This window comes from Notamacropus eugenii, chromosome 1 (assembly GCF_028372415.1).
Source record: "Notamacropus eugenii isolate mMacEug1 chromosome 1, mMacEug1.pri_v2, whole genome shotgun sequence".
Classification (NCBI taxonomy): domain Eukaryota; kingdom Metazoa; phylum Chordata; class Mammalia; order Diprotodontia; family Macropodidae; genus Notamacropus; species Notamacropus eugenii.
The window spans coordinates 573,777,353-573,803,385 of NC_092872.1; positions in this window are offsets into that span (position 1 = coordinate 573,777,353).

Consider the following 26,033-nt stretch of genomic DNA (forward strand, 5'->3'; position numbering starts at 1 on the left):
AAAGCTTTTGACAAAATACAACATCCATTCCTACTAAAAACATTGGAGAACGTAGGAATAAAGGGAACTTTCCATAAAATAATAAGCAGTATCTATCTAAAACCTTCAGCAAGCATTATATGCAATGGGGATAAGCTAGATGCATTCCCAATAAGATCAGGGGTGAAACAAGGTTGTCCATTATCACCACTATTATTCAATATGGTACTAGAAATGTTAGCTGTAGCAATTAGACAAGATAAAGATATTCAAGGAATTAGAATAGCCAAAGAAGAAACTAAGTTATCACTCTTTGCAGATGATATGATGATTTACCTAGAGAATCCCAGAGACTCAAGTAAAAAATTACTTGAATTAATAAACAACTTTGGCAAAGTTGCAGGGTACAAAATAAACCCACACAAATCCTCTGCATTCCTATATATTAGCAACAAAGTTCAACAGCAAGAGATAGAAAGAGAAATCCCATTTAAAGTTAGGGTAGACAGTATAAAATACTTAGGAGTCTACCTGCCAAAACAAACCCAGGGACTATATGAACACAATTACAAGACACTTTTTGCACAAATAAAGTCAGATTTAAGTAAGTGGAAAAACATTAGTTGCTCATGGGTAGGCCGTGCTAATATAATAAAAATGACAATTCTACCCAAATTAATATACTTATTTAGTGCCATACCAATTAAACTATCAGACAATTACTTTCTAGAGCTGGATAAAATAATATCAAAATTCATTTGGAAAAACAAAAGGTCCAGAATATCAAAGGGACTAATGAAAAGAAATGCTTGGGAAGGTGCCCTAGCACTACCAGACCTTAAACTGTACTATAAAGCAGCAATTATCAAAACCACTTGGTATTGGCTAAGAAACAGAGAGGTAGACAAGTGGAATAGACTTGGCACTCAAGATGCAGTAGGCAAGCAATATAGCAACCTTCTGTTTGATAAACCCAAGGACCCCAGCTTCTGGGATAAGAACTCATTGTTTGACAAAAATTGCTGGGAAAACTGGATAACAGTGTGGCGGAAATTAGGCATAGACCCATACCTGACACCGTACACAAGAATAAAGTCCAAATGGGTACATGATTTAGGTATAAAGATTGATACCATGAATAAACTGGAGAAGCAAGGAATAGTGTATTTATCAGATCTATGGAGAAGGGAAGAATTCTTTACTAAAGGAGAGATAGAATGCATTATGAAATGCAAAATGGATAACTTTGAGTACATTAAACTGAGAAGTTTTTGCACAACCAAACCCAATGCAACCAAAATCCGGAGGGATGTAGTAAATTGGGAAAAAATTTTTACAGCTAAGCTCGGGGATAAAGGCCTCATTTCTAGAATATATAGAGAACTGACCCAAATGTATAATCATACAAGTCATTCCCCAATTGATAAATGGTCAAAGGATATGAACAGGCAATTTTCAGAGGAAGAAATTAAAGCTATCTATAATCATATGAAAAAATGCTCTAAATCAGTATTGGTTAGAGAGATGCAAATCAAAACAACTCTGATGTACCACATCACACCTATAAGATTGGCAAACATGACAGAACAAGAAAATGATAAATGCTGGAGAGGATGTGGGAGAGTTGGAACACTAATTCATTGCTGGTGGAGCTGCGAGCGCATCCAACCATTCTGGAGAGCAATTTGGAACTATGCCCAAAGGGCTACAAAAATGTGCATACCCTTTGACCCAGCAATATCGCTACTAGGACTATATCCCCAAGAGATCATAAAAATGGGAAAGGGTCCCACATGTACAAAAATATTTATAGCATCACTCTATGTAGTTGCCAAAAACTGGAAGTCAAGGGGATGTCCATCAATTGGGGAATGGCTGAATAAATTATGGTATATGAATGTAATGGAGTACTATTGTGCCATAAGAAATGATGAACAAGAAGACTTCAGAGAGGCCTGGAAGGACTTATATGACCTGATGCTGAGTGAAAGGAGCAGAACCAGGAGAACTTTATGCACAGCAACAACCACAGTGTGTGAGAGTTTTTTCTGGTAGACTTAGATTTTTGTAATAACACAAGAACTCCTGAAAAAAAAAAAAAATCCCAATGGTGGACCTCAAGGCAAAATGCCTTCCACACTCAGAGAGAGAAATATGGAAGTCACTCACATAATGTAGCAGATCATGTTTGTGTATGTGTATCTGTCTGTGTATCATGTTCTGATTTGTTATACGGATTCTTTCATTTATCTTAGTCTGACTACATAGCGTGACTATAGTGAAAATATACTCAATAGGAAAGTATATGTAGAATCTATACAGAATTGTATGCAGTCGTGGGGAGGGAGGGAGGTAGTGGGGGGTGGGTGGGGAGGGATAAAATCGCAATTGTATGACAGTGATTGTTAAACATTAAAAAAATAAAAAAATAAAAAAAATAAAAAAAATAAAAAAAAATAAAAAAAAAGAAAAAAAAAAAAGAAAGTAACCTTCTATGGTCTTATTTTTTTTTTCTCTTTTTGGGGCTTTTCCCAGCCAGTTACTTGACTTCTGAATCCTTTGTCAAGAGGAGGGACCTCATGCTCCTTCTCACCCCAGGACAGTGCTCATGGCTGAGATTCATATCAACTGCTTGATTCCCCCAGGGGCTTTAGGCTGAGTGGTTCACAGATGAATGCTCTACCTGCTGCAACCATTGCTGCCACTGCTGACTCTACTACCACTGCCTGAAGCCAGTACTGGGGGGAACCCTGCTCCCCCCTCGCACAGTTGGGAAAACCCTCTCACTGATCTTTGAAGCTTTCTTTGGGGCGTGTGGGTTGAGGAATGTGAGACCCTCCCTGCTGGGGATTCTGCGTTGGAGGTCTATTCTGGTCCTGTTCCTCCCAGTGCCATGAGGCCAGGGCTGGGCTCTGCTCTCCTCTGCTCCACATTCTGGGTGAGAGACCTTTCCTATCTGACTTCCAGGTTATCTTTGGCTAGTATATGTCTTTCACTCTGTCATTCTGTGGCTTCTGCTTCTCTAGAATGTGTTGAGAGTCATTTTTTACAGGTAATTTATAGTCTGTGGGGAAAAGTTAGGGCATGTGAGTCTATCTACTCTGCCATCTTGGCTCCATCCCTATTATTTTTTTTAAATGTTATTTCTGAATTCTCTCAGGTACTCCTGCCTCTTTCCCACCCATTGAATAATCAATAAGTGTGATGTCAGTTATACACTTGAAATCACACAAAGATATCTCATTACTTGCCGTGTTTCAAAAAATAAAATGGAATGAAAAAAATTTGCTTCAAACTGCACTCAGATTCCATCAGTTTTCTGTAGAGGTAGTTAGCACTTTGCATAACTTCTTAGATTACTGTATGAATCAGAATAGCTAACTCATTCAGAGTTGAGATCACCCTACAAGATTACTGTTACTATCTACACTGTTGTCCTGGTTATGCTCACTTCACTTTACATCCATATAAATTTTCCAGGTTTTTCTGAAACCACCCTCCTCATCATTTCTTGTAACACAACAGTACTCAATCACAATCATATACTATAACTTATTCAGGCATTTCCCAGTTAATGGGTGTTCCTTTAACTTTTAATTCATTGTCATCACAAAAGAGCTAATGTAACTATATTAGTACATATGGGTCCTTTTCCTTTGATCTCTTTGAGATACAGTTCTAGTAGTGGCATTAGTGGGTCAAAGGGTATGAACAGTTTTATTAGCCTTTGGGCATAGTTCCAAAGTGTTTTCTTGAATGACTGGAAAATTTCATATCCACCAACAATACCTTAGTGTACGTTTCTCTTTTTATATCCCCTCCAAAACTTGTCATTTCCCTTTTCTATCAAATCAGCCAATCTAGTAAGTATGTATGAAGTGGTAATTCAGAGTTGTTTTAATTTTCATTTCTCTTATCATTAGTGATTTAGGGTATTTTTCATGAATATGTGTAGCATTGATTTTTTTCTTCTGAAAAATGCCTATTCATATCCTTTAATTTTTTTGTCAGTTGAGGAATGACTCATACACACACACACACACACACACACACACACACACACACACATATACATACATATATGAATTTTGACTCCGTTCTCTGTATATGTGAGAAATGAAGTATGTATCAGAGAAAATTTTTCCTAGTTTTCTGATTTCCTTATAAACTCGGCAAGCATTAATTTTGTTTCTGCAAAACTTTTTAAATTTAATGTCATCAAAATTATCCATTTTATATTCCATAACACACTCTGTTTTTTGCTGGGTCATAAATTCTTCCCTTATCCATATATCTGACAGGTAAAAATTATTATGCCTCCCTAACTTGCTTATGATATAACCCCCTATGTTTAAATCATGCAACCATTTCAACCTTATCTTGGGATACAATGTGAGATGTTCTAAATTTAGTCCATGACAAAGTGCTCTTTAGTTTGTATTTTCAAAAATTTTTGTTGAGTAGAACCAAGGTTATGGAGTGAGAGCAAGTACTCAACTAATCTCTAAGACAAACTGTTTTAGATACCTCTAAAAGGAGAATCTGAACAAATTTTAGAGTGGCAGAATACAATAGGAGACAGAGTGTAGCTGATTTTCAACCCAGGACAGCCTGGGAGGTCAATGGGAAGGATTTGTTTCATGGGCCTGGAGGAGCACAGAGATTACAGGCTATACTAGCCCAGACCTCACCATAGCAAAGCCAAGCAGCAAGTGCCTGGCAGTTTAAAGCAGCAGTGGAACTGTGTATTATCAAACATATTGTCAGGACAGAATCCACTGGATCTGAGTGAGAGAGAAGCTCAGAACCCCAGGTAACAACAACAACCATTCCTGAGACTATCAGCATGTAGATTAAATGTCTATAAGTCACCTAATTGAGCTCCTGGGAGCCAAGATGATGGAGTGATCTGTAAATGTTCTGCCCCTCCCCTTGTTGACCTTGCAAAACCTAGAGAATATTTCCCCAAGAAAAATTCTGGAACAGTGTGATCAGCCAAAGGCATAAACGGGCTCTAAGCCCCTGAGGCTAGGAAAATCACAAAGGGGGATCCCACTTGCTGTGGCTGAAGGGGATCAGTGTAGTATCAGAGCTGTGCCAGACAGTCCAAACTCAGTGAATCTGGAGAAGATCCTGACTTTCGGGGGGTAGAGTGCACAATCACCAAAACGAGGACCCCAGGCTTGCCTCAGCACAACTAGAGGAATCAGGAAGATACTAACATAGATGGGGTTCACTAACCCCTGAACTTGCCTATGTTCTAACTCAGGACAGGAGATTTGTTGTGACCAGACTACCACACTTAATGCAGGGAGCTCCAGGGTAAGTCCAGGGAAACTCAGGAAGACTTCACCTGGCCTCTGCTTTGGCCCACCAGCCAGCTCAGCACCAAGTAAGCTGCAGCATTTTAGCATCAGGCCACGATACACAAAGCCTCAAGCTCTAAGTATAAGAAATGTGGGGAAGAAGCCCTATTCCCAAGAAGCAGAGATCCTCTTTAAAAGTCAGGAAAAGGGTGATCATCATAAGCAAGAAGTGAACCAGAAAACACTATCTAATCTTTCAATGGGCTCAAGGACCAAAACACAAATACCAAAGAGGTCAGCATTGAGACTATATTCCCATGTGAAACTTGAGAAGGGAATATGAACTGGTCTCAGACCCAAAGATCATTCCTGTAGGAGCTCAAAAAAATATTTTAATAACCAAATTAGAGAAATAGAAGAAAAACAAGTCAATGATTTTAAAAATATGAAAAAAGAAGTTTAAAAGGAAAATTGGACAAATAAAAAAGGAAGCACAAAACCTAACTAGGGAAACTGAAAAATAGAAAAGGAAGTAAAAAAAACTAACTAAAGAAAATAACTCCTTAAAAGGAACAATTGAAAAGATAGAAATAGAGATGCAAAAGTTAATTCAAGAAAATAATCTATTAAAAATTAGATTTGGGTAAGTAGTAGCTAATGACTCTAGGAGACATCAAGAATTAGTCAGTAGAGCCAAGATGGAGGATGAGAGTAACAACCCCCCTAAGCTCTTAAACAAACTCCTTCAGATACATATAAGGAGAGAATCTGACCAAACTTTGGAGGTGCAGAATCCAATAGGAGACAGACTGTGGTAGATTCACAGCCCAGGATGGACTGGAAGGTCAACAGGAAGGATTTGTTCCTCAGGAGTGAGCCCACAGTGCACAATGTGCCACGTCCAGAGCAGCAGAGTGGGAGGGCCCCGAGGAGGCCTGAGGGAGCAGCAGGAAGACAGCAAAGTGGCAGCCCAGGTTGGGAGACCAGCAGAGCTGAGTGAGTGACAGCTTCTGAGCCCTGGATATCAGCCACAGCAGCTCCTGAGACTTTCAGCTCACAGATTAAACATCTGTGAGTCACTTACTTGAACTTCCAAGAGTCAGGATGGCAGAGTGAACAGTAAATGCTCTCTCCTCCCCCCTTGTTGACCTCGAAAGAATCACAACACATTTCCCCAGAAAAATCTTGGATCAGTGGGAACAGTGAAGGGACAAACAGTCTCTTAACAACTGAGGCTAGGAAACTAGCTAAGGGGGATTATTCTTACTGTTGCAGAGGCAAACTGGAAGGAGAGGGGCCCCAGGGCAGTGGTAACTTGCACTAGGACCCAGGTGTGCCTCAGTGCTAGGAGAGGAGCACCAGGAGGGGAAAGGAAACTCACAGTAGGATCCAGGTGTGCCTCAGCACTCCAGGGGAAATAGGAAGACAAAATGACAGCTGGGAATCACCAACCCCTGAGTTTGCCTTTGCCTCAGTTCAGCTGAGGAAATCCCCCTTGACCAGACCACCCCTCTCCCATGCTTATCAAGCAAGCCCCAGGACCGATTGTGGAAACACAAAGCAAAAAGATAAAAAGACACCTGCCTGTAGCTTTTTCACAACAGTCAGCTCAACATCAAGTTACGTAGCTTCTAACTGAAAGAACCAGAAGCTACAACACACAACCACCATCATGAGTAAGAAAAGGCAAAACAAGGGTGAAAAAACCATAGAATCTTTCTATGGGGACAAAGGCCAAAACCCAAATACCAGAGAGGTCAGTAGTGAGACTGTACTTCCATCTGAACCTTCAGAAGAAACAATGAATTGCTCGCATGCACAAGAAGTTATCCTGGAACAGCTGAAGAAGGAAATAGACAAGAAGCTGGCCAATGATTTTAAAAGTATGAAAAAAGAATTCCAGGATGAGAACATCTCTTTAAAAAGGAAAATTGAACACATGGAAAAGGAAGTTCAAAAACTAACTGGAGAAAATAATTCCTTAAAAGGAATAATTGGATAGATGGAAAAGAAGATGCAAAAGTTAACTGAAGAAAACAATTGTATAAAAATTAGAACTGGGCAAGTAGAAACTAATGACTCTATGAGACAGCAAGAATCAGTTAAACAAAATTTAAAGAATGAAAAGATAGAAGAAAATGTAAACTACCTAATGGGGAAAAAAAACTGACCTGCAATATAGATGCAGGAGAGTAAATTTAAGAATTATTGACTTACCACAAAGCTACGATGAAACAAAAAGGGTCTGGACAATATCTTCCAGGAAATCATCAAGGAAAACTGCCCAGAGCTGCTAGATCCAGAGGGCAAAATAGTCATTGGAAGAACGTTGTTCACTTCCAGAAAGGGATCCCAAACTCAGAACCCCAAGAAATATCATTGCCAAATGCCAGAACCATCAAGTGAAGGAGAAAATACTATACACAGCCAGAAACAAAACATTCAGATATCAAGGAGCTACAGTCAGGATCACACAGGACCTTGCCACTTCTACATTAAAAGATCAAAGGAATTGGAATTCGTTATTCTGTTAGGGAAAGGAGCTGGGACTATAAACAAGGATAAAATATCCAGCAAAGTTCAGCATAACATTTCAAGCAAGGAGATGGTCGTTCAGCAAAGTAAGGGATTTCCAGACCTTCCTGATAAAAACGCCAGAACTTAATAGAAAATTTGATCTCCAAACACAGGTCTCAAGAGAGGCATAAAAAAGTAAACAAGGGGAAAAAAAAACTTGTTACTCAATTTGGGCAAACTGCTTACCTCCCTATAAGGGAAGATGATACCTGTTAATACTAAGAATTGTACCTATATTATGAAATATAAAAGAGATATACATAGAGGGAACAGGTATAAAGTAAATGATGTCATGATAAAAATGTGATTTAAGCATGTGAAGGGATTGTAGCAGGAGGTGTGAAAAGGAGGAAGCAGAAAATGGTAAATTACATTACAGGAAGAAGTACAAAATCATAGTAGAGGGATAGAGGGGAGAGAGATGAGCATTGTTTGAGAGATACTCTCATCTGATTTGGTTCAAGGAGGGAACAAAAAAATTAAGTATGTAATCTAACTAGCTCTATAGGCAGGAGGAGGGGAAGGGTAAAGAAAGGGGAGAGGAAGCTAAAATAGAGGGAAGAAATAGTAAGGGTAAAGAGGAGGAAAGGGGAAGGGGGATGAAATAAGGAAGAGAAGACTGTGGGAGGTGGTGATCAAAAATTATATTCTACTATGGGGGGAAGGGAGAAGGGAGAACCAAAAGCACAAACTGGGGGATAGAGGATGGAGGGAAAGATGCAGATAGTAATCATAACTGTGAATGTGAATGGGATGAACTCTCCCATAAAACAGAAACTGATAGCAGAATGGATTAAAAACCATAATCCAACAATATACTGTTTAGAAGAAACATATTTGAAATAGGGTTATACACACAGGGTAAAGGTAAAAAGTTGGAGCAGAATATATTGTGCTTCAGCTGATGTAAGAAAACCAGGGGGTAGCACTTCTACTCTCAGACAAAGCAAAGCAGAAATAGATCTAATCAAAAGAGATAAAGAAGGAAAATACATTCTGCTAAAAGGCACCATACACAATGAAGCAATATCATTACTAAACATGTATGCTCCAAGTGGTATAGCATCCAAATTCTTAGAGAAGAGGTTGGGGGAGTTGAAAGAAGAAATAGACAACAAAATTATACTAGTGGGGGACCTCAAGCTTTTGACAAAAAAAAAAAAACAACAACACCCATTTCTATTGAAAACACTGTAGAGCATAGGAATAAATGAAGCCTTGCATAAAATGATAAGCAGTATCTATCCAAAACCATCAGCAAGCATTATATGTAATGGACATAAGCTAGATACATTTCCAATAAGATAAGTGGTGAAAGTATGTCCACTATCATCACTATTATTCAATATGGTACTAGAAATGTTAGCTGTAGCCATAAGAGAAGTAAAATAAAATTGAAGAATTAGAATAGGCAAAAGAGTAAACTAAGCAATCACTCTTTGCAGATAATATGATAGTATACTTAGACAATCTGAGAGAACCAAGTAAAAAATACTACTTGAAATAAAATAATCAAAATATTTTGTTAAATAGTGGGTTCCTATCCCCCAAATTTGAATATTTTAACTTATTAAACACTAATTTGCTAAAACAATTTACTACTGTGTGTTGTGTAGTCAATCCAGTCTATTTACTGACCAGTCTCTGTATTTGACCAGTGTCTGTCTTTCTTTCTTTCTGTCTGTCTGTCTTCATTTATTTATTTATTTATTTCCTCTGATTACAATCTTGTAATATACTGTGAAATCCACTACTGCTAGGTTTCCTTCCTAAAGATTTTTTTCATTGAACTTTTGTTCTTTCAAAGTATTTTTGTTACTGTTTTCTAGCTCTATAAAATAATTTTGGTAGTTTCATTAGCATGGCATTGAATAAGTATGTTAATTTAGGTGGAATTTTCAGTTTTATTATTTTGGCTCAGTCTACTCATGAGCAGTTAATATTTCTCCAATTATTTAGATTTTCTTTGTGTCAAAAGGGATTTGTAATTATGTTCACTTAGTTCCTGGATTCATCTTGGCAGATAGACTTCCCAGTATTTTGTGTTGTCTGTAGTAAATTTAACTAAAATTTGTCTTTCTATCTCTTTCTGTGGGACTTTTTTTGGTAAATATAGAAATGTCAGTGATTTATGTGGACTATTTTATATTTTTCAACTTTGCTTAATTGGTTGTTTCCACTAGTTTTAGTAGATTTTCTAGGGTTTTCTAATATCATCTGCAAAGAATGATACTTTTGTTTCCTCATTGCCTATTCTTATTCCTTCATGTGCATTTTCTTGTCTTATTGCTATGGTTCAGTTATGAATATATGAAGTATATTGCAATATGAACTAGTAATGGTGATAATGAACAGCTTTCCTTCACTTCTTACCTTACTTGGAATGCTTTTGTTTTATTGATAATATAGATAATGTTTGCTAACTGTTTTAGATTTTTCATTTTAAAAAAAGATTCATTTATTCCTATGCTTTCTAGTGTTTTTAAAGGGAATGAATATTGCATTTTGTTTTCTGAATCTCTTGACATAATGATATGATTTTAATGTGTTTTATTATGAATATATTCAATTATGTTGATAGTTGTCCTAATATTGATCCATTGCCTCATTTCTAGTACAAATCTCCCCTGCATAGTGTCTTTGTGATATATTGCTTTAATCTCCTTGAAATAATTTTCTTTAAAATTTTTGCATTGATATTCATTGAAGGAATTGTTCCACAGTTTTCTTTTTCTTTTCTTTTGGCTCTTCCTAGTTTGGGTATCAGCAAATATTTGCATCCAAAAATAATTTAATAGGACTCCTTCTTTGTCTGTTTTTCCATATAGTTTATATAGTATTGCAATTATTTGTTCTTTAAATGTTTGGTAGATTTCATTTGTGAATCCATCTAGTCCTGGGAATTTATTCTTAGGGAACACATTTATGACATCTAATTTCTTTTTCTAAAACAGGGTTATTTAAGAATTATATTTCCTGAGAGGTTTCTGGGAATATGGTGGAGTAGGTCAGAAAATTCCAAGTTCTCAATATTTCCCCCAGAAAAAGGTAATATAGCTCCAGAGGGAACACAAAGTACATATAAAATAAATAAGAATAGGGGCAGAATGGGGTCTTCCTAGAACAATTAGAGAGAATCAGAAGACAAATTTCATGATGAGGTTTGCTCCGTGTGAAAAGTAAACACCTCCAGATTAGGGACCCCTTAAAAACAAGAGATAAGCCCTGGAATTAGTTGGTTTGGAAGGCTGCCTAAACCCTAGCCATAGGAACTTTTACTAGTGAGGAATAGTGAGGGGAACCGAGTGTCTCAGCCTGGAAAGATCAAGGGAAACTGCTGACAAGGAATGTCAGATCCACTGTGTTGTGAAGAGTGGTGAGGGGTTAAAATGAACCAGCACATGCCCAAAGAGTGCAGAAGCAGTGGGGCAGAATGCCCCTGGTTGTGGGTATTTACAGGAGGTTGGAGGTTTGGCTGGAGGGGAGAAATGAAGATCTGGGGCAAGAGGCACCATCCCCCTTAAACTAGGGCTAAAAGTGATTTAAAAATTAAGCTATTGCTACCAAAACTACAGAGACAAAAGAGAAAGAAACCAACCATAGAGAGCTATTTTGGGAATAGAGAAGATCAGTGTTCATATTCAGAAGAAGATACTGAAACAAAGAAAACCTCTTTTACCCCAAAGAGTAATATCGAATGGCCACCTGCTCAAAGAAAATTCATAGAATAACTTTAAAAGACTTTAAAAATCAAACAAAAGTCACTGAGGGGAAGAAATAAAAATAATCCAAGTAAAACAAGACTATGGAAAGAAAGACAACCAATTAGAAAAGAAGATCCTGAATCTCAAGTAAGAAAATGACACCTTGAAAATTAGGATTGGACAAGGGAAAGCCAGAGAAGTTATAAGAGATCAAGAAATAATTGAAGAAATATGAATAAAAAAGAGAAGATAAAGTAAAAAACTTTTAAGAAAAACAACTGATCTAGAGAACAGATTGATAAAAGAAAACATAAAAGTAATCAGACTACCAGAGAATTATGATAAAAAATAATCTTGATACACAATAATACAAGAAATAATTAAAGAAAATTGTATTGATATATTACAATAAGGGAGAAGGGTAGAAACAGAAAAAAAAAAATACACCAAACACCATTTGAAAGGGATCCTAGGAGGAAAACTCATAGGAATATTATACTCAAATTCCAAAAACCCCAGCTCAAGGATACAATATTAAAAGTAACAAGAAAAAATCAATTTAAATATGATGGTGCTATAATTAGAATCATACAAGAGCTATCAGTGAAGACACTAAAGAACCACAGGTCTTGGAAAACTATACATCAAAGAGCAAAAGAACAGGGGTTCTGGCAGAAAATATCATACCCAGCAAAGTTAAGCATAATCCTGAATGAAAAACAACAGACATTTGATCAACTGTCAGATTTTCAAGACTTTGTTAAAAAAACTAAACTTAATAGAAGATTTGACATACAAGAGCCAAGAAAAACATAAGGTACATACTAAAGACAGGTTAAAAGGGATTCAATAAAGAAAGACTTTAATTTTTATACATTTAAAATGTATAGGGGGGGCAGAGCCAAGATGGCTGACCAGAAAGACATACTTACACAGGGTCTACCCCACAGTCCATAAAATACCTGTAGAGAGGGACTCTCAACAAATTTTGGAGCAGCAGAAATGGAGAACAACAGAGTGGAGGAGATTTACAGCCCACAGTGACCTGAAAGGCCTATGGAAACATCAGTTGCTCTGGACACGGAGCCGAACACAGAGCTCAGTCCAGCCTTGGCCTAGCTGTGTAGTGTGATGAGACTCTGGGAGGACACCTTGGGGGCAGAATCTCCAGTCACAGAAGCAGGTCCTCAGATCCCTTGGCCCACAGGAACCAAAGGTCAGTGACGGAGTTTTATCAGCAGGCCAGGAAGGGAGAAGTGCCTTCCCGTAGCTCCCACAGCAGGCAGCGGCCACAGAGGCAACACAGCAGCCAGTACAGACCACACCATTGTTGGAGTGTAAAAATCCCTGGGGGCACTGAAGAGCTGAGTCTCACCTCAGCCCTCGGTGGAGACTCTGGCCAAGCAGGTCTTTTTCTCACACTGAATGGCAGCCCTGCCCATTCAGCTTATCTGAAAACCAGCACCCAGTGCTAACTTAGCAGAACTGGAGGCCAGGTGGCTGTGGAGAGGTATCTGCTCAGATTCTGGGCACAAAAATCCCTCTCTGCATCCAGACCAGTACACGCTTGATTGTGCCACCTTGGAGGAACTGAGATCTCACAGATTCCCAGAATATACCCTACTCTTGACAAAGGACCCAAAATTCAAGTAACTGGTTGGGAAAATGCCCAAAGAAGGGAAAAAAATAAGACCATAGAAGGTTACTTTCTTGATGAACAAATATCTCCTCCCATCCTTTCAGAGGAGGAAGAACAAAGCTTAATATCAGGGAAAGACTTAGAAGTCAAGGTTTCTGTACCCCTAAAAACCAAAATAAATATTCAATGGGCTCAGACCATGGAAGATCTCGAAAAGGATTTTGAAAATCAAGTTAGAGAGGTGGAGGAAAAACTGGGAAGAGAAATGAGAGAGATGCAAGAAAAGCATGAAAAGCAGGTCAACACCTTATTAAAGGACATCCAAAAAAGTGCAGAAGAAAATAACACCTTGAAAAATAGGCTAACTCAACTGGCAAAAGAGGTTCAAAAAGCCAATGAGGAGAAGAATGCTTTAAAAAACAAAATTAGCCAAATAGAAAAGGAGGTCCAAAAGCTCAATGAAGAAAATAGTTCTTTCAAAATTAGAATGGAACAGATGGAAGCTAATGACTTTATGAGAAACAAAGAAATCACAAAACAAAACCAAAAGAATGACAAAATGGAAGATAATGTGAAATATCTCATTGGAAAAACAACTGACCTGGAAAATAGATCCAGGAGAGACAATTTAAAAATTATGGGACTACCTGAAATCCATGATCAAAAAAAAAGAGCCTAGATATCATCTTTCATGAAATTATCAAGGAAAACTGCCCTGATATTCTAGAACCAGAGGGTAAAATAAATATTGAAAGAATCCACCAATCACCTCCTGAAAGAGATCCAAAAAGAGAAACCCCTAGTAACATTGGGGCCAAATTCCAGAGTTTCCAGGTCAAGGAGAAAATATTGCAAGCATCTAGAAAGAAACAATTCAAGTATTGTGGAAATACAATCAGGATAACACAACATCTAGCAGCTTCTACATTAAGGGATAGAAAGACATGGAATATGATATTCCAGAAGTCAAAGGAACTAGGACTAAAACCAAGAATCATCCACCCAGCAAAACTGAGTATACTTCATGAGAAAAAATGGTATTTCAATGAAATAGAGGACTTTCAAGAATTCTTGATGAAAAGGCCAGAGCTGAAAAGAAAATGTGACCTTGAAACGTCAGAATGAAGAGAAGCATGAAAAGGTAAACAGCAAAGAGAAGTCATAAGGGAATTACTAAAGTTGAACTGTTTACATTCCTACATGGAAAGACAATATTTGTAACTCTTGAAACTTTTCAGTATCTGGGTAGTTGGTGGGATTACACACACACATACACACACACACACAGAGTTGAATAGGATGGGATCATATCTGAAAAAATGAAATTAAGCAGTGAGAGAGAAATATATTGGGAGGAGAAAGGGAGAAATGGAATGGGGCAAATTATCTCTCATAAAAGAGGCAAGCAAAAGACTTTTCAGTGGAGGGAAAAAGAGGGGAGGTGAGAGAAAAACATGAATCTTACTCTCATCACATTCAACTAAAGGAAGGAATAAAATGCACACTCATTTTGGTATGAAAAGCTATCTTACAATACAGGAAAGTGAAGGAGAAGGGGATAGGAGGGGTGGGGGCGATGATGGAGGGGATGGCAGTGGGAGGAGGGAGCAATTTGAAGTCAGCACTCTTGGGGAGGGACAGGATCCAAAGAGAGAATAGAAGCAATGTGGGGCAGGATAGGATGAAGGGAAATATAATTAGTCTTACACAACAGGACTATTATGGAAGTCAGTTCCAAAACTACACAGATATGACCTATATTGAATTGCTTGCTTCCCAAGGGGAATGGGTGGGGAGGGAGGGATGAAGAGAAGTTGGAAGTTAAAGTTTTAGGAACAGCTGTCGAGTATTGTTCTTACTAGTAGCAAATAAGAAATACAAGTAATAGGGTATAGAAAGTTATCTTGCCCTACAGGACAAAAGACAAGATGGGGACAAGTGAAGGGAGGGATGTTAGAAGAGAGGGAAGATTGGGGATAGGGGCAATTAGAATGCTTGCTCTTTTGGGGTGGGAGGAGGGGAGAAATGGGGAGAAAATTTGGAAACTAAAATTTTGTGAAAATGAATGTTATAAGTTAAATAAACAAATTTAAAAAAATAAAATAAAATGTATATATGTGTGATTATCATTAGTAATTGGGTAATTTGTCAAGAAAGATTGGGGTAGACCTGAACATGATGTGACTTTAAATAATAAAATTATTTAGGAGTAATTATTCCATGAAAATCAGGAGCAAGAGGAAGAATATTCCTATTCATCATTTCTTATAGCACAATAATATTCCATTATATTCATATACCACAATGTGGAGCAGTTAGGTGGTGCAGTGGATAGAGCACCAGTGCAGGAGTTGAGGACCTGAGTTCAAATCTCACCTCAGATACCTGACACTCACAAGCTGTGTGACCTTGGGCAAGTCATGTAAACCAAATGACCTCATCCTGGGGCATCTCCAGTGATCCTGATGAATATCTGATCACTGGATTCAAGTGAATCTGGAGGAGAAGTGAGGCTGGTGACCTGCACAGCCCTCTCTCATTCAAAACAAATTCAAGTGCAAGTCGTCATTGTTTCTCTCATGGCATGGTCTTCTTCAGCAACAAAGGAAGAACACACACCACAATGTATACAGCCATTTCCCAAATGATGAATATTTCCTTGATTTCCAATTTCTGGCCACCACAAAGAGTGCTGCTCCAAATATTTTTATACATCTGAGACCCTTTCCCATTTTTATGATCTCTTCAGGATACAATGCTAGAAGTGATATACCTGGGTCAAAGGGTGTGCACATTTTTGTAGTGCTTTGAGGATAGATACAAATTACTCTCCAGAATGGTTGGATCAGCTCACAGCTCCAATAACAATGAATTAGTGTTCTAACTCTCCCACCTCTTCTCTAATCTTATCATCATCCTGTTTTGTCATGTTAGCCAATCTGATAGTTGTGATATGGTATTTCAGAGTTGTTTTGATTTGCATCTCTCTAATCAATAGTGATTTAGAGCATTTTTCATTTGACTATAGATAGCTTTAATTTCTTCCTCTGAAAACTGCCTATTCATATCCTTTGACCATTTATCAATTGGGGAATGACTTGTATTCTTGTACATTTGACTCAGTTCTCTGTATATTCTAGAAAGGAGGCCTTTCTCAGATACCAGTTGCAAAAATTCTTTCCTGGTTTTCTGCTTCCCTCCTAATCTTGGTTTCATTGAGTTTGTTTGTGCAAAAAGTTTCAATTTAATGTAATCAAAATTATCCATTTTGCATTTCATTTTCTGTTTCTTGTCTAGTCAAAAATTCTTCCCTTCCTCCTAAATCTGATAAATACACTATTCCTTGCTCCACTAATTTCTTTATAGTATGGATCTCTATACCTAGGTCATGTACTTATTTGGACTTTTCTTGTGTATGGTGTCAGGCATTGTTCTATGCCTAGTTTCCACCACACTGTTACCCACTCTTCCCAGTAATTTTTCTCAAATGGTGAGTTCTTATCCCAGAAGCCAGAGTCCTTGGGTTTACCAAACAGTAGATTGCTATATTCATTGACTAGAGTGTCTTGGGTACCTAGCCTATTCCAAGATTCTATAATCTATAGTAATCTCATAATCTATAATCTATAATCATATTCTTCTGTTTCTTAGCCATTCCCAAGTTGTTTTGATAATTGCTATTTTATGATACAATTTTAGATCTGATAAAGCTAGGCCACCTTCCCTAACATTTCTTTTCATTAGTTTCCTTGATATTCTGGACCTTTGGTTCTTCCAGATGAATTTTGATATTATTTTTTCTAGCTCTACAAAATAGTTATCTGATAGTTTGTTTGGTGTGTCACTTGAAAAGTAAATTAATTTAGGTAGAATTGTTATTTTTATTATATCTACTCAGCCACCCACAAGGTCTGATGTTTTTCCACTTACTTAGAACTGACTTTATTTGTGTGAAAAGCGTTTTGTATTTGTGTTCATATCGTCCCTAGGTTTGTTTTGGCAGATAGACTCCCAAATATTTTACAGTGTCTACCATAGCTTTACATGGGATTTCTCTTTCTACCTCTTGCTGCTAGGCCTTGTTAGTAATATATAGAAATGCAGAAGATTCGTGTGAGTTTATTTTGTAACCTGAAACTTTGGCAAAGTTATTTATTATTTCAAGTACTTTTTTACTTGATTCTCTGGGATTCTCTAAGTTATCATCATATCATCTGCAAAGAGTGATAACTTAGTTTCTTCTTTGACTATTCTAATTCCTGCAATTTCTTTTTCTTCTGTTATTGCTACAGCTAACGTTAATGGACACCCTTGTTTCACCCCTGATCTTATTGGAAATACATCTAGCTTAACCCCATTGCACATAATGCTTGCTGAAGGTTTTAGGTAGATACTGCTTATTATTTTATGGAAAGTTCCATTTATTCCTATATTCTCCAGTATTTTCAATAGGAATGAGTGCTGTATTTTGTCAAAAGCTATTTCTGCAACTGTTGAGATAATCATTTGGTTTCTTTATTGTTTTATTGTTTCTTTATTCTATTATTGTTGATATGATCAATAATGTTAATAGTTTTCCTAATATTGAGCCAGCCCTACATTCCTGGTATAAATCCTATAAATCCTAACTTCTTTTTGCTAAACTCTTATTTAAAATTATTGCATCTATATTCATTAGAGAAATTGATCTATACTTTCTTTCTCTGTTTTGGCTCTTCCTGGTTTAGGTATCAAAATCATATTTGTATCATAAAAAGAATTTTGGAGGATTCCTTCTTCCCCAATTTCCCCAAATTATCTATATAGTAATGGAATTAACTGTTCTTTAAATGTTTGATAGAATTCACTTGTGAATGCATCTGGCCTTGGAGATTTCTTCCTAGGCAGATCACTGATGGCTTGTTCACCTTCTTTTCCTGAGATGAGGTTATTTAAGTATTCAACTTCCTCTTCTGTTAATCTGGGCAACATATCTTTTAAAATAATCATCCATCTCATTTAGCTTGTCAAATTTATGGGCATACAATTGGGCAAAGTAATTTCTTATTATTGTTTTAATTTCCTCCTCACTGGAGCTGAGTTCATCCTTTTCATTTTTGATATTGGTAATTTGGTTTTCTTCTTTCTTTTTTTTTTAATCAATTGATCAAAGATATATCAATTTTATAGGTTTTTTCATAAGACCAAATTCTAATTTTATTTATTTGTTCAATAGTTTTCTTAATTTCAATTTCATTAACCTCTCCTTTGGTTTTCAGGATTTACTTGGTAATTTTCTGTTTGTTCTTTTTGGAGCTTTTTCAGCTGCATGCCCAAGTCACTGATCTCCTCTTTCTATATTTTAGCCTCTGGTGTTATGAGACTATTTGCCCCCTTCTGCTGTTCCCGCTGATCCAGGATTTTTCTGGGGAAATATTTTATGGTTCTTTCACGGTCATCAGGGGGGAGGAGAGAGCATTTACTGATCACTCCACCATCCTGGCTCCCGGAAGTTCAAGTAGGTGACTTACCGAAGTTTAGTCTTCAGGCTGAAGGTTTCAAGGGCTGCTGCACTGATATCTGGCGCTCAGCGGCTCTCACCGGCTCGGTTTGGCTTGTCTCCTGCTCCACTGGTTTCTCCCGCCACTCTCGGGCTTCTCAGGTCCCTTCCGCCCTGCTGCGCTGACCGCGCTGCGCTGTGCCCTGGGGACTTACCCCCGCGGAACAGATCCTTCCCGTGGACCTTCCAGTGTAACCTGGGCTCCGAATCTGTCAAAGTCTGTCACCCACTGGATTCCACAGCTCCAAAGTTTGGTCAGATTCTCCTTTCAGAGATATCCAGAGGAGTTTGTCCAGGAGCTTAGGTGAGTCGTTGCTTTCACTCTGCCATCTTGGCTCTGCCCCCCCCCTTTCTATATTTTAGGCCTTCAAAGATATAAAAATTCTCCTAGGAACTGCTTTTGCAGTATCCCATATGATTTGGTAGGTTGTCTCATTATTATCATTCTCTTGATTGAAGTTGTTGATTGTTTCTATAATTTGATGTTTAACCCACTCATTCTTTAGGATTAGGTTGTTTAGTTTCCAATTAGTTTTTGCTTTATATTTCCATGGCCTTTGATTACATGTAAGTTTTATTGCAATATGATCTGAGAAAGATGCAGTTTCTATCTCTGCCTTTCTGTACTGGATTATGAGGTTTATATGCCCTAGTATATGGTCAGTTTTTGTATATGTGCCATGTACCACTGAGAAAAAGGTGTATTGCTTTCTATGCTCATTCAGTTTTCTCTAGAGATCCATCACACCTACCTTATCCAGAGTTCTATTCACCTCCTTAACTTTTTCTTGTTTATTTTGTGGTTAGATTTATCAAGTTCAGAGAGGGGGAGTTTCAGGTCCTCCACTAGTATAGTTTTGTTGTCTATTTCTTCCTTTAACTCCCTTAACTTCTCCTCTAAAAATTTGGATGCTATACCACTTGGAGCATAAATGTTTAGTAATGAAATTGCTTCATTGTCTATGTTGCCTTTTGGCAGGATACAGTTTCCTTCCTTATCTCTTTTGATTAGATCTATTTCTGTTTTGGTTTCATATGAGATTAGGATTACTACCCCTGTTATTTTTACATCAGCTGAAGCACCAAATATTCTTCTCCAAGCTTTTACCTTTCCCCTGTGTGTAGGCCCCCATTTCAAATGTGTTTTTTGTAAACAACATATCTTTGGATTATGGTGTTTAATCTATTCTGCTATCTGTCTCTCTTCTATGGTAGAGTTCATCCCATTTACATTCATAGTTATGATTAACATCTATGTCTTTCTCTCTATTCCCTTTGCCTTTGTTTAAGCTTTTAGTTCTCCATTCTCCCTTCCTCTCCACAATGGAGTTTTAATTTTTGACCACCACCTCCCTCAGTCATCCCTCCCTTCTTTCAGCACCCCTCCCTTTTAATCCCCTTTTCCCTTACTACTTCTTCCCTCCCTTTTAGCCTCCCCTCTCTTTACTTTCCCCCTTCCCCTCCTACTGGCTATAGAGCTAATTATATTTCTGTACTTAATTGAGTTTGTTGTATCCTTCTTGAATCCAATCAGATGAGAGTACTTCTCAAACAATGCTCATCTCCCTCCCCTCTTTCCCTCTGCTATAAAATATTGTTGTGCCTCTTTCTGTGATGGACATTATTTTTTTTCTTCCTCCTCCTTTTCACATATCCCATCACAACCCTTTCACAATCTTAAATCACATTTGTTATCATGACATCATTTAATTTATATCCACTCCCTCTATCTATGTATATTCCTTTTACATTTCCAAATATATATACAGTTGTCAAGATTTACAAGTATTATCTTCCCTTTTAGGAATATAAACAGTTCGACCATATTTTGTAACAAGTTTTGGGTTTCTTATTTCCCCTGTTTACCTTTTTCTGCCTTTCTTGAGACCTGCTTTTGAAAATCAAATTTTCCATTGAGTTCTGGCCTTTTTTTATCAGGAAGGTCTGGAAATCCCTTATTTCATTGAATGTCCATTTCCTTGCCTGAAATATTATATTCAACTTTGGTGGGTAATCAATCCTGGGTTGTAGTTCCAGCTCCTTTGCCTTATGGAGTATCATATTCTAATTCTGTAGATCTTTTAATGTAGAAGCTTCAAGGCCCTATGTGATGATAGCTGTAGTTCCTTAATATTTGAATTGTTTCTTTCTGGCTGCCTGTAGTATTTTCTCCTTCACTTGATAGTTTTGTAATTTGGCAAGGATATTCCTTGGTGTTTGTAGTTTTGTGTCCCCTTCAGGAGGTGAAGAGTGGATTCTTTCAATGTTTTGCCCCTCTGGATCTAGGACTTTTGGGTAATTTTCCTTGATGATTTCTTGGATGATATTATCTAGGCTCTTTTTCTCATCATGGTTTTCTGGTAGATCAATAATCCTTAGATTTTCTCTCCTGAATCTATTTTCCAGGTCAGTTGTTTTTCCAATTAGGTATTTTCCATTTTTTTCTATCTTTTCATTCTTTAGATTGTTTGACTGATTCTTGATGTCTCCTAGATTCATTAGCTTCTACTTGCCCAATTCTATTTTTTATCAAATTGTTTTCTTCAGTTAACTTTTGTGTCTTCTTTTCCATCTGTCCAACTGTTCCTTTAAAGGAGATATTTTCACCAATTAGGTTTTGTACTTTCTTTTCCATTTGTGCAATTTTCCTTTTTAAGGAGCTGTTCTCTTCTGTGAATTTTTTTTTCATATTTTTAAAATCATTGGCCAGTTTTTCTTCTATTTCTCTAATTTGGTATTTAAAATCCTTCCTCAGCTATTCCAAGAACGCTCTTTGTGTTTCAGACAAGTTCATATTCCGTTCTGAAGTTTCAGGTGGGACTACAGTCTCAATGCTGACCTCTTTGGTATTTGTGTTTTGATCCTTGTCCTCATAGCAAGATTCTATGGTCTTTTCTGCTTTCCTTCTTTATCATGAAAATAACCCTTTTCCTGGCTTTTAAAGTAGATTTCTCCATCTGTGGCACAGGGAGCTCTGTCCCACAGTTCTTATGTCTAAAACTTGAGACCTTGTGTGTTCTAATAGTCTCTTGTGGCCTCTGGTTCTTTCAGCTAGAAACAAAAATGCTGCAGTTTGCCTGGTGTTGAGCTAGCTAATGTCTGAAAGCAGAGGCCAAGTGAGGTCTTTTTCATTTTCCCACAGATAACCTGGAGCTCGCTCATTAAGTGTGGGGGAGGAGTGGTCTGGATGGTGGAGGTCTTCTCTGCAGAGCTTGAGCATAGGCAAGCTCAGCTGTCTGTGCTAGTGCTTTCTCAAGTCCACTGGGGTGCTGAGGTATGCCTGGCGTCCTGTTGTGGACAATTGCTGGCTTTACATCCCTGAGGTTCAGAATCTTCTGCCAGTTTGTTGAGGTGGGGTTGTCTGTTTGTCCCCTCGGCCACAGCAAGAGGAACCCTCCTTAGAGATCTTTCTGGTCTCACAGCCTGAGATTCTGTTTACCCCTTTTGCTGCTCCCACTGTTCCAGAATTTTTCCCAGGAAGATATTCTCTGGGCTTGTCAAGGTCAACAAGGGGTGGAAGATAACAATTACCAATCACTCCACCACCTTGGCTCCTGGAACCCAGAAATCCCCACATATATATTTAGAAAAATATAAAAGTCTTGTAAATTCAGAAGAAATAAGATGGTAAGGGGATAAGGAGGGGGAAGAGGACAAGGGAGGATTCTCCAGAGGAGAGGTTGAGGGAATACATTCTAGGGGACAACAGGATGGTGTTTAGATTTATGGGAATGGGAGGATAGAGGAGGAGGGATCCTTGGAGTAGGGTAGGCTAAGTAATAGAAGGGCAATGTAACATGTAGAAGTAAAGTACAGGAGTCAGGAGGGAAAAGAGTCAAGAGATATGCACAAATACAAAAACAGAGATCAAGTTGCTAAGGAAAGGATATGTCTATATATGTGTGTATATATGTGTATGTATATATCTAATATGTATATTAATATATCCACACTTAATTGTAGCCTTCGAGGAGATGGGCAAGGAAGGGTGAAAAAAGAATCAAGTAAAAAGTGGACAGCAGAGAACAAAAGAAAATTTCCATGCAAGCAAAGAAACGCAAAGTGTTGTATTTATCACATAGGCTTTCTTTAAATGAAAATTTATCATTACATATTTTGAATACTCTCTTATGTTGCACTATGCACATGATATGTTTTTTTTTCTTTTCTTATTTCATATTTAAGTTCCAATACTTAAGTTTAGAATTTTTTTTCTTTTTTGTATTTGTGTTCAGGTGTTTGAGTCTAAAATAAAATTTAAAAAAAGAAAAAAACACATGAAAAAGTAAAACCATTTAGGAACGACTAAAAAGAGTAATAATTTTCTACAAAAGAAACTCAAGAATAAGAATTGATACAGAGGAATTAGATAGGGGCAGAGGGCTGGCAGTTCTGGTAACCTACTTTCATCAGGAAGGGGTTTAAGAAGGAACAATACATATACATTTATAAAACTATTAAAATCTTCTAAATTCAGAAGCAATAAAATGGCAAGGGGATAATGAGACAGGAGACGGTAAGGGAAGGATCTCTAGAGGGGAGGGTGAGGGAATAGATTATAGTGGCCAATGGAAGAGTGTTTAGATTTAGGGGAATGGGAGGATAGAGAAGGGATACTTGGATAGGGGTAAGCCAAGTCAAGGAAGAGCAAGGTACCAGGTACAGGTAAAGTAGAGGAGTCAGGAGGGATAGGAAACAAGAGATATGTGCAAACATAAAAACAAAGATAAGGAATAGAATTTGTTAGGGAAAATACATGCCTATATATGTATGTATATATGTGTGTGCATGTATATGTATAAATGCATGTATGTGTATGTGTATGAATATATCTATATTCACATATATATCTGCACTCAATTGTAGTCACCTATGGGAAGGGAGAAAAGAGTAAAGTAAAAAGTGCACAGCAGAGAATAAAAGAAAGCTCACAAGGAAGCAAAGATGGACAGCTCTCAACACCTCATGTATTTATTATACATGTTTCCTTGAAATGAAAATTTATCAGCATGTATTTTGAATCCTCTCATGTTCTTCCATAAACCTGACAAGTTTTTTTTCTTACTTTATTTCCAATATTTAAGTGTACGATATATTTTTCCCCCTTTGCTCTATTCAGTATTTGGGTTCTGATGTTTGAGTCTAAAATATTTTTTTTTAATTTAAAAAGAATTATGTTTCCTCTTCTGTTAATCTGGGCAATTTACATTTTGGTAAATGTGCATCCATTTCACTTATGTTGTCAGATTTACTGGCTTATAAATTGTGTAAAATGGCATCTAATAAGTACTTTAATTTTATCTTCATGGATGGTATATTCACCTTTTTCATTTTGGTACTGGCATTTGCTTTTTATTTCTTTCTTTTTTAAATCAACCAACACTTTATTTTTTTCATAAAACCAGCTCCTAAGGTATTTTTTTTGGTTTAATGGTTACTTTACTTTCTATCTGTTTAATACCTTCTTTGATGTTTAGAATTTTCAACCTGGTATTCAATTGATGGTTTTTAATTTGTTGTTTTTCATTCTTTTTAAATTACATGTCCAATTCATATATCTGTTCTTTCTCTATTTTATTCTTGTAACAGTACTTAGAGATATAAATTTTCCCCTAAATACTTTGGCCATATCCCACAAATCTGGATATGTTGTCTTATTTTTATCATTTTCTTTAATGAAATTATACATATATACATTATTATTTGTTCTTTGATTCACTTTGATTTTAGGATTTGATTATCTGATTTCCAATTAATTTTTATTCTTTCTCACATGACTCTTTTTTGAATATAATTGTATTGCATTATGGTCTGAGAAGGATATATTGAATAATTTTGCTTTTCTGCATTTTGTTTGTGAGGTTTTTATGTTCTAATACGTGGTCAGTTTTGGGGAAGGTGCCATGTACAGTTAGAACAATGGTCTACTCCTTTCCATTCCCATTCGATTTTCTCAAGCCATTTTTTCTTGAAGACTTCATATTTTTGTTTCATTTGATTCAGTATGAAACACTACTAAGTTTTAAAGTCTGTTTGTCACCCATATCCTAAAACTATTTTAGTTTATGTTGCTGTTGTTTTATACAGATATAGTTAGTGCAACTTTAAAGACCTAGGATTTAACCTCATCTCTGTCCTTTTCTAACTGTATAATTTTGGGCAAGTACCTTGCCATATAGTTTCATTTATACAGTTCTTAAAACTTGATAAAACTTTACATACATCTTATTTGAGGCATTCAACATTCCTGTGATTTAGATTTCTACATTTCACAAATGGGGAAACTGAGGCTGAGTGAGACAAAATGATTTGCCCAAAGTCATGTCTTGAGTGTTAGAGGCTGGATGCAAACTTGGGTGTCCTTGGCTCCTAGTGTGGCACTCAACATTCTACACCATCTTGCTTCTCTTAGAAGTATCCTTATTTGAATGCCATGAGGTAATTTGTCATTTCAATCAATGGCAAAACAGCATTGTCTTACAGTGGTATTAATGATGTAACCTTACTGACCATAGACAAGTCATTAAAACTTTTTTGAAATTCAGTTTCCTTTGCAATAAAAAGAGGGGTATGGGACAAGGTATTTTAAAGATCCCTTTCAATGCTAAATCTCTGATCTTGTGTTTGTCCTTTGTTGCCTAATAAGACCATGCCATCAGAGAAATAATGATATGATTTGCACTTGACTTTGTTTTGAGTGAGGGAGAGCTAAAATCTCTGATCTTATGATTCTCTAGTCTTAGTGCCCCCTTCTTTAATCCTTGCATAAGAGAGTAAGCTGACTAAGAAGGAGAAAGATCAAAAATGAAAAAAAGAAGATGAAAAAGAGGCAGCCTCCAGTAAGAGGTCATAAAAGAAAAAAGAAATACAGAGCTAAAAGACTAGGTAGAAGATTCATCATCCAGGAAGAAGTTATAAAGGGTTCTTGAAATTTATTTTGAGTATCGTATAATGTAAAAGAAGTTTAATCTGTCTCATTCATATTTTTGTCTATACAAACATATGTACATATTTTCGGTGTATATATGTATATTTGTGTATGTATTTATTGGTAGTTACAAAGGACTAGATAGATTGACAAATACATACAGAACCCATGTGACCCAAGGACAAGGAGAAATACAAGATATGAGCTGAAGTTCCTTGGGAATGAAATCTCTGAGCCTGTAATAGCTAGAATGTGACAATGGGGAAAAGTGTGTCCCCTGTGAAAACAGGAGAAAGTGATTCACTAAGAAGTTGTCTAGGAGTCTGAATGAGAGACAAATTGGCTCCTATCAAGGAGATGA